The sequence below is a fragment of the Macaca fascicularis genome, chromosome 4 (genome assembly GCF_037993035.2).
Source record: "Macaca fascicularis isolate 582-1 chromosome 4, T2T-MFA8v1.1".
NCBI classification, from domain to species: domain Eukaryota; kingdom Metazoa; phylum Chordata; class Mammalia; order Primates; family Cercopithecidae; genus Macaca; species Macaca fascicularis.
In genome coordinates, this window is record NC_088378.1 from 445250 (window position 1) to 460899 (window position 15650).

The window sequence follows — 15650 nt, forward strand, 5'->3', positions numbered from 1 at the left end:
ACCATGAGAACTCACTCACTATCATGAGAACAGCATGGCAGTAACCACCACCATGATTCAGTCGTCCCCAACCGGGTCCCTCCCACAACATGTAAGGATTATAGGAGCTAAAATTCAAGATGAGATCTGGGTGGGGACACAGTCAAATCGTATCAGTGCCCATCCACATTGGGTCAGAGTGGATCTTCCTTATCTCAGTGTCTTCCAGAAACACCCTCACACTCATGCCTAGAAACTGTGCTTTACCAGCTATGTTAGTATCTCTTAATCCAATCCAGCAGACATCTAAAATTAACCGTCAGAATATTTATGCCTGATTCGTGACTAAAATTTCAGGATGAAAGCTATGAGATCTCTATTTGTGTTTGTATGTCTATTAATGTATGTTCTGTATGTGATTTTTCTTAACTCTGGATAGCACTGCAAAATTCATTTATAAAATCCTCTAAAAGTGTTCTATTCTAACTTGGCTTGGAAAAAAAATCATTGATAAATAAATATTCTCCAAACTCCTAGAAATATAAGAACCGATCCAAATGTTTTTCAAGTTAACATGATTTGGATACAACTTAGTTAAATAAGATAAATTTAATATTTTTTGTGTAATAAAACAACTATGTCTTCAGAGGAGTTACCACTATTAAATATAAAACAAACAAGTTTTTTTTTTTTTTTTTTGAGATGTAATCTCTCTCTGTCACCCAGGCTGGGGTACAGTGGTGCGATCTCGGCTCACTGCAAGTTCCGCCTCCTGGGTTCAGGCCATTCTCCTGCCTCAGCCTCCCAAGTAACCAGGACTACAGGCACCTGCCACGGTGCCCAGCTAATTTTTTTTGTATTTTTAGTAGAGACAGGGTTCCACAGTCTTAGCCAGGAAGGTCTTGATCTCCTGACCTCATGATCCACCCTCCTCAGCCTCCCAAAGTGCTGGGATTACAGGTGTGAGTCCACATGCCCGGCCAACAAACAAGTGTCTATTCTGCTTGAGTGCTTACCAGAAGCTAATATTATACTTACTAGATAATTAGAATCAAATCTATAAGCGTAAAGATTTTAAGTTGTCATTCTTATGAAAAACATTATTTCCTTTTTTTTATGGTGAAAACATATACATCTATTTAGAATCAGCCAGCTGGAATCAGTTTAGATGATCCCAAGTTTTTTGGCAACATCCAAAGCATCCTAATCAGGAGCCAGTCGAACATATTCCTACTTCTCTCTGTCAGGCCGAATCAGGATGTTGACCGTGGCCACATCCACGTCCCAGAGCTTCTTCACAGTCTGTTTGATCCGGTGCTTGTTGGCTTTAACTTCGACAGTGAACACAAGCATATTGTTGTCTTCTATCTTCTTCATGGCTGACTCAGTGGTCAGTGGAAACTTGATGATAGCATGGTGGTCAAGCTTGTTTCTCTGGGGGACGCTCTTCCCAGGATATCTGGGCTGCCTCCAGAGTCGCAGTGTCTAGGGATATTGGAAGGTGGGTGAGGTACAGATCTTTTCTGGGGGGGGGCTGTGGATACATTTCAACCCTGCTTTCTTGGCCTTTAAAGCCTTTGCTTTGGCTTCAGCTTTAGGAGGGGCAGGAGCTTCTTTCGTTTTTGGTGCCATCTTGTGAAAAGCGAAAAACATTATTTCAATAATAAGTTTTTTACAGTAAATCTGCCTAATAGTAGTTTACAAAATACTTTTGGTAATTTTTAACCTTAAAGTTAAGCTAAGTAAAATATTTCCATTAAATATCTACATCATTTATAAATAAGATATAATACTAAAACATTAATTACTGAACATAAGTAATTCAGGTTTATATACTTTTGGCTTCTTATTTTTACAGAGAAACTAGAATTTTGGCCTGTTAATAAACATGTTTTTGCCTATCACATTGAGAAATTGAGACGGAGCGACACTCAGTCTCAAAAAAAAAAAAAAAGAAAAAAAAAAAGAAATCTCTTTCTCTTAAGCTAACTCTTGTTTTTTTGAGATGGAGTCTCGCTCTGTCGCCCAGGCTGGAGGGCTCACTGCAAGCTCCACCTCCCAGGTTCACGCCATTCTCCTGCCTCAGCCTCCCGAGTAGCTGGGACTACAGGCGCCCGCCACCACGCCGGCTAATTTCTTTTATTTTTTAGTAGAGACGGGGTTTCATCATGTTAGCCAGGATGGTCTTGATCTCCTGACCTCGTGATCCGCCTATCTCGGACTCCCAAAGTGCTGGGATTACAGGCGTGAGCCACCGCACCTGGCCACTCTTAAGCTAACTCTAACTCACAACAATTTTAGTAGATTATGCTTTTGTAAACAGAAATGGAGCATTTATCTTTTTTTCCCCACCTGATTTCTCTAGAATTTTGAAATTCTTACTGAATACTCTTACTTTCATGACAATATAGTTGTTAGCAAAAGTCCAGTAAGAATCTGTTCACCTTGTAACAGGACATAATTGGAAAGTTTGGTTATATTATCAAGGCTTTTACTGAAATATCATATTTAGGAAGTGTACCTCAGACTAGTTATGACTAGCAATTGTAAGGAACTAAGGTTGAATTTTATGGAGTCAATGCTTACAAAGCACTCTGAGAAAAGCCAGTCTGATACCTAGATTATGGGGTTCATAGCCTTACAGATTAGTAAGGAAGGACATTTCCTTGTAGGCCCAGGAATTTGGGGCTATTTTGAGGGCCTCAAGCAGAGAGGAATTCACACAAAGCTATAAGGACTGCAGCTGAAATTTGATAGTATGTTCTTGGCTTGGCTTTTAGCCTCAATAAGGTCTTTAAAAGTCCAATCTGAGATTCTGTATGAAAATTTGCAGCAAGGAAGCTTGAAAGCACCTATGTGGTCAACTCTTGTTCTTGCTGCATTTACATAAATGATCAGGCAAAATCTAACAAGGCTAGACTTATTTTTGAAACAAGAATAATCTTACTTTGATTATCTATGATCAAAAATGATGGTTACTACGGAGATAAATTTTATATTTCAATGGAAAACTATAAGTTGGATGGGCGTGGTGGCACATGCCTATAATTCCAGCACTTTGGGAGGCCAGGAGTTCAAGACCAGCCTAGGCAACATGGTGAAACCTCGTGTCTACTAAAAACAGAAAAATTAGATGGGCATGATGGCATGTGCCTGTAGTCCCAGCTAATCAGGAGGCTGAGGAGGGAGGATCGCTTGCACGTAGGAGGTAGAGGTTGCAGTGAGCTAAGATTGCACCTTTGCACTCCAGCCTGGGAAACAGAGCCAGACCCTGTCTCAAAAAAATCTTTTTTGAGGAAAACTATATGTAACGTAAATGATGAGTAGATAGGTGCAGCAAACCAACATGGCACATGTATACCTATGTAACAAACCTGCACGTTGTGCACATGTACCCTAGAACTTAAAGTATAATAAAAAATTTAAATAAATAAAAGGAAATCTATAGCCTTTGTGGGTTATCAGATTCTAGTCTAGTTTCTTGTCTTTGGGCTAGTTTTACCTGTTTGTAAACTGGATCCTGCCATCTGATGAATTTTGTCCTACAATGATACTTGTGGAATAAGAAGCCAAATATTGTCTCTCCTATTAATGTATCTATTGTCAGTTAATTTGAAGGTCTCCAACCCTGGAACAAAGTTAGAAGAGGAAGGTTTTGCTCCCCAAATGCATAACCAAATTGTGGTACATTCATGCAATGGAATACTATTTAGCCGTAGAAAGGAACAAGCTACCAACTCACACAAAGACATTAGTGAATCTTGCATGCACATTGCTAAGCGGAAGAAGACAGTCTGAGGAGAATATACACAGTGTGACTTCATTTGATGAGATTCTGGAGAAGGCAAACTACACAGATGGGAAGCCATTGGTTCCATGGAGTGGGGGTTTGAAGCATTCCATATGATACTTTAATAGTGGGTACCTGCCACTATGCATTTGTCAAAACACGCAGAATTTTACAGCCAAACAGGTAAGCCAAACTCTATTCAAATTAAATAAAATTATTCAGGATGTGGAGTATCACAACACAGAATACATCATGTGAAAAAGAAATTAACTATGCTACAAATTACTATGGTTTGGATGTGGTTTGTCCCTGCAAAAACTCGTGTTGAAATTTGACCCCCAGTGTGGCAGTGTGGGGCGGTGGGGCCCAGTGAAAGGTGTTTGGGTCATGAGGACGGATTCCTCGTGAATAGGTTAATGTCCTCCATGGGGATGAGTGAGTTCTGCTCTCACAGGAATGGATTAATTCCTGCAGGGGTAGGAGTTAACAAGAGTCTGGGCTCCTTGGCTTCCCTCCTGCTGTCGCTCTTGCCATGTGATCTCTGGTGCACCCCTTGCTCCCCTTCCACTTTCCACCATGAGGTGAAAAAGACTGAGGCCCCACCAGATGCAACTGCCTAATCTCGGACATTCCAGCCACCAGTATTGTGAGCCAAATGGACCTTTTTTACTTATAAATTACCCAGCCTCAGGTATTCTGTTACAGAAGCACAAAGTGGACTAAGACACAAATGTATGAAAAAACTTACTGAAGGTGTAGAGAAAATGGTGTTGACCTAAGTCACTTCAAAAATGAATAGACTCTGTAGGCTGAAGGCAAATGAACTACACTTCATCACTGGATTCCATTTTATAAAGTTCTTTCCAACAGGAGTAATTGTGAACAATTGTAAAACCACAGTATCCTTATCTGGAATAAAACAATGACTTACATAACTTGCAGATGGTAGGAACCAGGTCTCTCACTGTTGAAGTGGGAGATTACAAATTAGCAAGGGGAGAAGGCTAGAATGATTCATATGATAGATCAGAGGTGGAGACATCAACATAAACTTACATTTGGTTTAATATAGATACATACAGTTCCACACAGAAACCTTTATAATTAGGGGTGTATAGGTCTGTTAGATGCACACGTATACTTCCTAGCATTGCTAAGGAGGGACAAGATATAATGTGCTCATTCAGCAGTCAGATGTAAGTTTTCCTACCATTCTCAAAGGAATCAGGCTCTTTGAAGAAATGTCTGGTACTAGAACTGGGACAGTAAATATATGAGCCAGATAATCTTGAAGTATCAGAAAGTAAATATGTACAAAAAAAATTAAAATATGTCATAAAAATAAATAAAAATTAATTCTTTTATTGAAAGAAAAATAGGAGCCAATAAAAAGAGCTACCCATGACTAACACAGGAATGAATTGTGCAACATAATGCTGTAGTGCTGAATAGTATCTAAAGCTTTAGGTAATTATCTAGGTGTCTGTGTTTGTATACATAGGTGAATAAGCAAATGGAGTTGAATAGAAATCACCTTTGCAAAAGAATTCCAAATAATTGAGGTAGACAGTCAGCCGTCAAGAAGGTGGAGCTCCTCACTCTGTAAGTGTGGGCTCCACATAGTGACTTGTTCCGAAAGAACACGTGCAGTATGGACAAGGAGGAAAAATAACATCACAGTGGAGAAACCTGACAAACTAGCTCTGCCGAACAATCCAAGTGAACATCAAAGGCGACAGTTCACCATGAGAAAATGAAGTGACAAGAGTAGCACTTCACCTCTGTGATCTACTTCTTCCAGACCCAGAACCCCAGTCTAATTATAAGAAAAATTCCATGTTTAATTACAATGGGGGACATTCTACAAAATTCCTGACCAATCCTCCTCAATACTGTCAAGGTCATCATGAGATGGAAAGCCAGACACGCTGTCACATCCAGGAGCCACCTACGTGATGACTACATGTCATGCGGGATCCTGGATGGGTCAGGGTAAGATGGAACTAAGGGAATCCAAATGAAATATGAATTTTAGTTAATAATAGTCCATCAGTATTTGTTCATTAACTGTGACACATTATGTAAGATATTAATAAGCCACGTGAGACACACTGACAGAAGATGTTAATAAGAGAAGAAAGTAGGTTGACGCTACAGTGGAAATCTCTGCAACTTTTCTTTTTTGCAATTTCTGTGTAAGTCAAAAACTGCTATAAAATATAGCTGTATTTGAAACATTGTTATGTTTTTCTAACACTTCCTTGTTTAATTATTTATACCATGAACTGCTAGTAATTGACACTGTTAACTAGTCCTGTTTTTTAAATAAGAGCATTTATGACACAAAAAAATTAAACAATACAGACTGATATATAAATCAAAATAAATGTTCTTTACATGTTTTCTGTTACAGTGGTAACACATATGTGTAAACTTATTTATCATATTTTTTTCTTGTGCTGTGGTTGTATCCTGGGTTCATTCTCTAAAATGCTGTTCACTTTAGACCAGGAAAAAAAATAACCTACCAGACTCTGTTTCAATTCATGACAAAATATTTTCAAAAGAGTGACTTTGTAAAAATATGTTCCAATGGCAAATTGATTCACTGTGACTGGATCACTTCTTCCAAAGACTTCTTGTCTTTATTTTGTTCCATGCCTACTTTTTAGCCATAATACAACAGAATCAAATATTGGCCACTGGGAAAAAAATATTCAAAGAAAGAAAGAATGTGAACAGAACTTGTGACCATGAATATTCAATGTTTTACCACAAAGATTTCTAAAACAGAAGCGTGTAAAAGGATATTAAAAGTCAATTTCCTCAATGAGGCTTTGCAGAAAATGGGGAAACTAGAGAAAAAAAATGAAAGGACATTCTACGGGTGATTTTAGATGTTACTATGCTTTACGGAAAAAAAATACTTTACCTTTTAAAGAATCACAAAGAAGTATTAGAAACCAAAACTCTGGAATGTTTCCAAATTTGGTTGAACCTCTATGTTGTTATGTCTATAGAGCTAGTCATGAAGTTGATGATTTTTTAAAAATCTGTGCCTTGTGTAATAAAATACCCAATGAATACTTAATGCTCATAGGAAAACATGTTAGACCTTGTGAAAGGAAAATCAACCTTGGGGACCCAAAATCACTAAGCTAAAGTGAAAAGTCAAGCTGGGGCTGCTGAGGGCAAACCCGCCTCCCATTCTGTCCAAAGTCACCCGTCTGCTCACCAAGAGAAACGTGTATCTGAGTGCCTCATCGGGAGAGGGTAACCGGCAACTCAAAAGAATGAAACTATTTGTGTCTTACCTACCTATGACCTGGAGGCTCCCTGTCTGGCCTTCTCTTCAAGTTGTCTCACCTTCCTGGACTGAACCAAGGTACATCTTTCACATATTGATCGATGTCTCACGTCTCCCTAAAGTGTGTAAAACCAAGCTGGGCCCCGACCACCTTGGGCCTGTGTTGTCGGGACCTCCTGCAGAGGCATCAGGGGCGCATCCTCAAACTTGGAAAAATAAACTTTCTAAAAAATCTGAGACCTGTCTCAGACTTTCACGGTTCACACCTGTAATGTAGGATGTCAATGTTTATAAAACAGATATTATTCTATCTACTATTAAAATATGCTGCCAATTAACCTTAGACTTTCTCAACAAAATAAAAAATGTTGATGAGGTACAAATAATATATTTAAACTTAAATAATGTTGCAAGTTTTAATATGCCTACTCTTCAATTTTTCAATACCATTTTTACTACTTTAACACTGTAAGAAAAATGAGTAATGAAAGCATGAATAAAAGTGTTTACAGGGGGTGCACATGTTTCCTCCAGCCTCCACCCATCCCCAGCTTTCATCCCAACTGTCCTGAGGTGGCTCTAAGCATTGCTCCTTTCTCTGTACCAAGATCTCCCCGCTGAAGCAAACCCAAATCTTACCATATGTTATGACACGCTGTGATGATGAGCAACCAAAGCCTCGAGGAAGGGATGCTTTTGTAAAACAAGATTTGCAGGATATAACGTGTGAAGTAAAGCCCATGGCAGAGCTCCCTTTAGCACTCAGGGAGCAGACAGGAAGCTTTTGCCTCACGTTCCTCACTGGCCCACAGCCACGTCTCCCCAGGTCAGTCTTGAGGACAATGAAACTCTAGTCTTCACTGTGGACACACTACCAGGTGCTCCAAAGTCATGGCCTCTTCTCTGGTGGGTCCTGAGGAGAACAAATCTCTGGTTCTAATCCTAACCCCAATCCTGTCTCTAGACTTTGACCCTAACCCTAAACCCTGATCCCTACCCTGGTCCCTAATTCTGACCCTGACTTTGACCCTGACTCTGATCTTGACCCTGACCATGACCCCACCTCTAACCATACTTCTGGCCCATTCCAACCCACCTGCTTAAAGTTTTGCAAGACCATATAGCTTTTTCTTTTCTTTTCTTTTTTTTTTTTTTTTTTTTTTTTTTTTGGTGCCAGTGGAGGTGAGAAGAAATAACATGTGACTTTTTCAGGAAAAATCTCTAATAACAGAGTTCTATTCAACATGCTCTTTTCTCTTTTCTATAGCAATAATTTTAGCAATATTAATAGCTTCAAAAACTAACTTAGCTATTAGGTTTTTAAAAATGTCTTTAGTCTTCCAGTTTGTAAGCCACACTGATCAGGACTACAGAGTTGAATTATTAGAAGTGATAAAAGAAAGATAATGCTTATCTTTTGAAAACATGAATTACCTGTTAAATGGGCACAAACAAGTTTTGTTCTATTCATCAGGTAATACACAAAACTTTACACAAAAAGTGAGGGTCAGGGAATGCAGAGAACACACAACTGACTTCATGGCAGGAAGATTCTTAGTGCTAATTCAATGTTACAACTTATTAGCCACAAAATATAATTATATTTGAAATTTTTATCGTGGACACTAACCATCATTACGGACACAGGATGGCCATTAACCAATGAGAAAAGATGGTTTTATCTACCTTTGGTCTTTGATGATGGTGACGTAAAGATGGGGTTTTGGTGTGGATGTCCTTTCTGTTTGTTAGTTTTCCTTCTAACAGTCAGGATCCTCAGCTGCAGGTCTGTTGGAGTTTGCTGGAGGTCCACTCCAGACCCTGTTTGCCTGGGTATCAGCCACAGAGGCTGCAGAATGGTGAATATTGCTGAACAGCAAATGTTGCTGCCTGGTTGTCCCTCTGGAAGTTTCATCTCAGAGGGGCACCTGGCTGTGTGAGGAGTCAGTCGGCCCCTACTGGGGGATGCCTCCCAGTTAGGCTTCTCGGGGCTCAGGGACCCACTCGAGGAAGCAGTCTGTCCGTTCTCAGATCTCAAACTCCGTGCTGGGAGAACCACTACTCTCCTCAAAGCTGTCAGACAGGGACATTTAAATCTGCAGAGGTTTGTGCACACTTTTGTTTGGCTATGCTCTGTCCCCAGAGGTGGAGTCTACAGAGGCAGACAGGCCTCCTTGAGCTGCGGTGGGCTCTACCCTGTTAGAGCTTCCCGGTCACTTTGTTTATCTGCTCAAGCCTCAGCAATGGCGGGCACCCCTCCCCCAGCCTCGCTGCTGCCTTGCAGTTAGATCTCAGACTGCTGTGCTAGCAATGAGCGAAGCTCCGTGGGCATGGAATCCTCCAAGATAGGTGCAGGATATAATCTCCTAGTGTGCAGTTTGCTAAGATCCTTGGAAAAGCACAGTATTAGGTGGGAGTGACCCGAATTTCCAGGTGTTGTGTGTCAGGGATTCCCTTGGCTAGGAAAGGGAATTCCCTTACCCCTTGCACTACCTGGGTAAGGCAACACGTCACCCTGCTTCGGCTCTTGCTCGGTGGGCTGCACCCACTGTCCAGCACCCACTGTCAAATGCGCCCCAGCGAGATGAACCCGGTACCTCAGTTGGAAATGCAGAAATCACCTGTCTTCTGTGTCACTCACGCTGGGAGTTGTAGCCTGGAGCTGTTCCTAATCGGCCATATTGAAACCACCCAGCTTTAGCTTCTTTCCAGGTAATGCTGCAACTGCATTTGAGACCAGAGGCATTAACATGGGTTAAATTGTGAAACTGTCTAGCATTAGATATGGCAGTAGCAACTAGGTGTTCAGCCATTTGATTCCCTGCAGTCAAAGGTCCTAGAACCCGAACCCGAACCCTAACCTGAATCCAAACCCAAACCCGAACCCTAACCAGAACTCTAGCCCTAGCCCTAACCCAAACCCGAACCTGAACCCGAACCCTAACACGAACCCTAACCCAAACCCAAACCCAAACACGAACCCTAACCCTAATGCTTAACCCTAATCCTAACCCTAACCCTAACCCTAGCCCCTAACTGTAACCCTAACCCTCACCGTAACCCTCACCCTCACCCTCATCCTAACCCTCACCCTCACCCTAACCCTCACCCACACCCTCACCCCTAACCCTCAACCTCACCATCACCCTAACCATCACCCTAGCCCTTGCCCTTGCCTAGCCCTGACCCTGACCCTCGCCCTGACCCTGACCCTCGCCCTGACCCTAACCCTCACCAAGACCCTCACCCTCACCCTCACCGTAGCCGTTACCCTGACCATAACCTGAGCCCCAGCCGTTACCCTGACCCTGACCCGAGCCCCAGCCATAACCCTGACCCTGACCCAAGCCCGAGCCCTAACCCTGACCCTGACCCAAGCCCTAACCGTAACCCTGACCAGAGCCCTAGCCGTAACCCTAAACTGTAACCTTGACCCTAACCCGAGCCATAACCTTAAACCCTAATAATAACCCTAATCCCAACTCCAACCCTAAACCGTAACCCTGACCCTATCTCTAACTCTAGCTGTAACCCTAAATTGTAACCCTGACCATAACCCTAGCCCTAGTCATAACCCTAAACCCTAACCATAACCCTAATCCCAACTCCAACCCTAATCCTAACCCCAAATCTAACCTTAACCCCAATCGTAACCCCAACCCCTAACTGTAACCACTAACCCTGAGCAACCCTAACCATATGCTAGTGGCTACATTTGTGTTGATTATGTCAGTGTTCATTATTGTGAGCACTGTATTGGGTTGCAGCTTGCATGGGGAGTGAGGATTTATAACATTTTCGTTTTTAGGTAGTGTGCCAGCATTACAGATGTTTGGTACATGAGTACTGCAGGTGTTGTATTCGTATTTCAGATGGTATGACTGCATTATGAAGAATGCCTTTGTGTTCTGAGGCTGCAGTATGGACCTTGCACTGCAGCCATCTCGCCTTGGGTGGGGAGAACCTCAGCGCATAGGATTTAGAGGGTCTTTTGGTTTCCAGTTTTCCACACCGAGCCCTTCAAACTAGTCTGTGACCCTCAAGATTCAGGGCTGCAAACAGGAAGGATTTCGCTCACCGTGGATTTGGTCCTGAGTTGTCCCAAAGCGAGATAGTGCCTCCAAGGTCTGTGCTGAGGAGAAAGCAGCCCTGCCCTTACAGTGTCCTCTGCGTCTGTGCTGGGGAGAACACTGCTCTGCCTTTGCAGTGCCCCCGGGTCTGTTCTGAGCAGAATGCAGCTCTGCCTTCGTGGTAACCCCTGGGTCTGTGCTGCTCAGAACGCAGCTCTGCCCTCACAGTGCCCCCCAGTCTGTGGTGAGCAGAATGCAGCTCCACCTTCGTGGTGCCCTCTGGGTGTGTGCTGAGAAGAATGTAGTTCCGCCCTCACATAGGCTATGCACGGCTCTGGGAGGCAGGCAGGTGGCAGAACCTCAGGAATCTGAAAAGGCTAACTCAGGCACCCCCTGTTGGCAGCCGAGCACTGCAGGGCCTGCTTGCTCATGGTGCTGTGCCCATGTGCCACCTGTTGGTGACTAGGACAACTGTAGGACCCTCTTGCTCACAGTGTAGTGGCAGCATGCCCCCTGCTGGCAACGAGGGCACAGCAGGGTCCCCTTTCTCATGGTGTGGTGTCCGTGCGCCCCCCTGCTGGCAGCTGGGGACACTGCCTGGCCCTCTTGCTTGCCGTGTAGTGGTGGCACACCACCTGTAGGCATCTGGGGGACTATGCAGGACCCTCTTGCTCCAGGTGTGAGGCTAGTGCCCCCTACTAACCTCTTTCTGCACCACTTAAAGTCGGAGCACCAGTAATTCAGCGCCATCAGTTTGGGAAATTCAAACTCAAAAGGAGCTGTCGCTGGAGAGAGCTGTTGTCCCAGTTCTTGTCTAACTTGGAAGAAAGATTTTCACCAGGAGGCAGTACAAAGATGGCAGATAACTTCATTGAAAATAAATACAGTGTAAACAGCTTATTGTAGAAAAAAATAGGTAGGACCCAAGGGAAGAGTGGGCTGATTGTGCAGGAAAACAGGCCAAGTGTCCTGTGCAGGAAATTTTAATTTGGGTTTCTTCACATTCATGCCTCTGTCTCAAGTCTCCACCTGTTTTCTTTGTCTGGTTTTCCTGCTCCTGCCTTAGATCCCTAACTTTCCCCACTTGGGCTTGTGGGACCCCCTCACTGTTGGTTGGGGCACATGTGCGGTGATCAATCCAAATCCACTCGGGGACTGGGCTCCTTCCTGCCATCTCAGGAAGGTCTCATGGTGGTCACGTCTGTACCTACTGCACCTGCCTATCTCTTTTGAATGTCCTCTGCCTTAATCTGTACTTATGGTGCCAAGTTTCTCTTAAGAATGCTCCCTTCGTCCTACTTATCGGCATGTAGCCAGCAATATTCTTTTTTTTTTTTTTTTTTTTTGAGATGGAGTCTTGCTCTGTCACCCAGGCTGGAGTGCAGTGGTGCAATCTCAGCTCACTGCAAGCTCCATCTCCTAGGTTCACACCATTCTCCTGCCTCAGCCTCCCGAGTAGCTGGGACTACGGGTGCCCGCCACCACGTCTGGCTAATTTTTTGTATTTTTAGTAGAGACGTGGTTTCACTGTGTTATCCAGGATGGACTCAATCTCCTGACCTCATGATCCGCCTGCCTCTTGGCCTCCCAAAGTGCTGGGATTACAGTCGAGAGCGACTGCACCTGGCTTACAATTTCTGGAAGAAAACATAGAAGAAAAGCTATGTGTCTTTGGGTTTGGTAATGAATCTTAACAAACGACACAAAAAGTCGATACACATAGAAGAAATAATAATGTGGATTTTTTAATATTAAAAGTTTACACCCTGGAAAAGATCTTATTAAGAGAATAAAAAAAAACAAGCCACATACTGAAAGACAATATTTGCAAAATTCAAATCTGAGAATTTGTATTCAAAATATGCAAAAAAAAAAAACCCTTAAAACTAAACAATAAGTTAAACAGCCCAATTAAAAATGCACACAGATCTGAACAGACACCTCACCAAAGAAGATCTACAGATGGCAAGTAAACATACAAAAAGATGCTCAACATAGTAGAGAACTGAAAACCACAATGAGATAGCACAGCTGGTATATATCTGTTAGAATTGCTAAACTCTAAAAAAATGACAAATTGCTGGAGGAAAGACAAGAACTCTTCATTGCTGGTGGAACACAGTGTAGAAGACCATAATATGCCACCTCAAAATATAATGGTAGGAATCCAGAATATGCCAACCCAAAATATGTCTCTTTGGCTTAAGAATTATTCCAAGATGATTATTTTGAAAAAATGCTATGAAAGAAGTTCTGAAAACAGAGTAGAAGTTACTCTTGTGTAAGGAAAATTAACATCTATAAAGGAAATCCCCATTTAAAAGCTACCTATCTCTCTTTCCACCAAGAAGAGAAGGATAACTAAATCACTGAAGAGTCTTATCAACGGAGAATGCACGCACTTAAGTCTGTATATCAAACTTTACCTACTGTCCTTTTGCTGGTTACCTTCCCATTACTGCACCTCAAATCTTCTTTAAGTTGAAGATAGTATTTACACTTGAATTGAAAGCCAATTGTTGGAGATTTACTCATTTTTCCCTGAGTGTCTCCCATGTATCCATAAGGTATACATGTTTTCAGACTTTTCCACATTTTTCTCATTTTAATCTGTCATTTGTTACAGAGGGTCCCATCTAAGAATTCTGAAAACAGAGAGAGAAAATTATTTTTCTTCCCCTATTACAAGTGGGGCAGTTTTTCCCAAAGCTCAACAAGTCTCACCTTACAATCCAAAAATCACATTCCTAAATACTTTAGCAAATACTTTGATGTTATTTCCAAACAAAAGGTACCATGCAATTATGTACAGAAACCCTATCCATAATGACCAAAGGGAAAAAAAGGAATCAGAAAGTCTTACAATAGATGACTGTGTGGGAACCCACTCAGACATCAAAAATTGTTATAAAGATTATTGGAATGAAAACATTTGAGATACTGAGGATAAAGGAACAAATCTTGCCAGAACTTACTTTATCAAATTAGAGCAGAGCTCCCAAAAAATACAGCTGCCATTAACATCATCCAAGGAGTTTCTTGCAAATTCAGCTGACATGAAGACAGCCTGATCATTCCCATTAGCATTGATAAATGAAAATGAAATCCTAACCTCCCAACTGACTGAACAGATCCATGGTTCAATTATCTCCCCCCAGGTCCCTCCCATGACACGTGGGGATTATAGGAACTACAATTCGAGATGAGATTTGGATTGAGACACGACCAAACCATATCATTCCACCCTGGCCCCTCCCAAATGTCATGTGCTCACATTTCAAAACAGAATCATACCCTTCCAACAGTCCCCCAAAGTCTTAACTCTTTACAGCATTAACTCAAAAATTCAAGCCCAAAGTCTTGTCTGAGACAAGGCAAGTCCCTTCTGCCTATGAGCCTGTAAAATCAAAAGCAACTTAGTTACTACTTAGATAAAATGGTGGTACAGGCATTGGATAAATACACACATTCCAAATTGGAGAAATTGGCCAAAAAAAGGAGCTACAGGCCCCATGCAAGTCTCAAATCCAATAGGGCAGTCTTTAAGCTCAAAGGTCCAAAATGATGTCCTTTTACTCCATGTGTCACATCCAGGTCATGTTGATGCAAGAGGTGGGCTCCCATGGCCTTAGGCAGTTCTGCCCCTGTGACTTTGCAGGGTACAGCTCCTCTCCCAATTGCTTACATGGGCTAGCATTGAGTGTCTGTGGCTTTCCCAGGCACACAATGCAAGCTGTCAGTGGATCTACCATCCTGGGGTCTGGAGGACAGTGGCCCTCTCCTCACAGCTCCATTAGGCAGTACCCCAGTGGGGACTCTATGTGGGGGCTCCAACCTGACATTTCCCTTCCACACTGCCATAGCAGAGGTTCTCCATGAGGGCTCTGGCCCAGTAGCAGACTTCTGCCTGGACATCCAGGCCTTTCCCTACATCCCCTGAAATTTAGGCAGAGGTTCCCAAACCTCAATTCTTGACTTCTGCACACTTACAGGCCCAATACCACGTGGAAGCTGCCAAGGCTTGGGGATTGCACTATCTGAAGCAACTACCTGAGCTGTATGTTGGCCCTTTTTACAAATGGCTGGAGTGGCTGGGACACAGGGCACCAAGTGCCAAGGCTGTACACAGCAGGATGGCCCTGGCCCTGGCCCAGGAAACCACTTTTCTCTCCTAGGCCTCTAGGCCTATGATGGGAGAAGCTTGCTGTGAAGACCTGTGACATGATCTGGAGAAATTTTCCCCATTGTTTTGGTGATTAACATTCAGCTACTTATTACTTATGCAAATTTCTGCAGCAGGCTTGAATTTCTCCCCAGAAAACAGGGTTTTCTTTTTTATCACATCATCAGGCTGCAAATTTCCCGAACTTTTAAGCTCTGCCTCCGCTTGAATGCTTTGCCACCGGATACCCTAAATCATCTGTCAAGTTCAGAGTTCCACAGATTTCTAGGGCAGGGACAAAATGCCCCCAGTCTCTTTGCATAGGAAGAGTGACCTTTACTC

The 15650-nt window shown here is 42.7% G+C and overlaps 1 long non-coding RNA gene and 1 pseudogene across 1 annotated transcript; both read right to left on the reverse strand.

Moving 5' to 3' along the window:
* Nucleotides 1-1005: 1005 nt before the first annotated feature.
* LOC107129382 (large ribosomal subunit protein uL23 pseudogene) lies at nt 1006-7208 on the reverse strand (annotated as a pseudogene).
* Nucleotides 7209-8795: 1587 nt separating this feature from the next.
* LOC141410021 (uncharacterized) lies at nt 8796-13023 on the reverse strand. Its single transcript, XR_012433250.1, has 3 exons — nt 11850-13023; nt 9698-9800; nt 8796-8925 (listed from the first exon to the last, which is right to left on the reverse strand). It is a non-coding gene; the product is annotated as an uncharacterized lncRNA (long non-coding RNA).
* Between the last annotated feature and the right edge of the window lie 2627 nt (nt 13024-15650).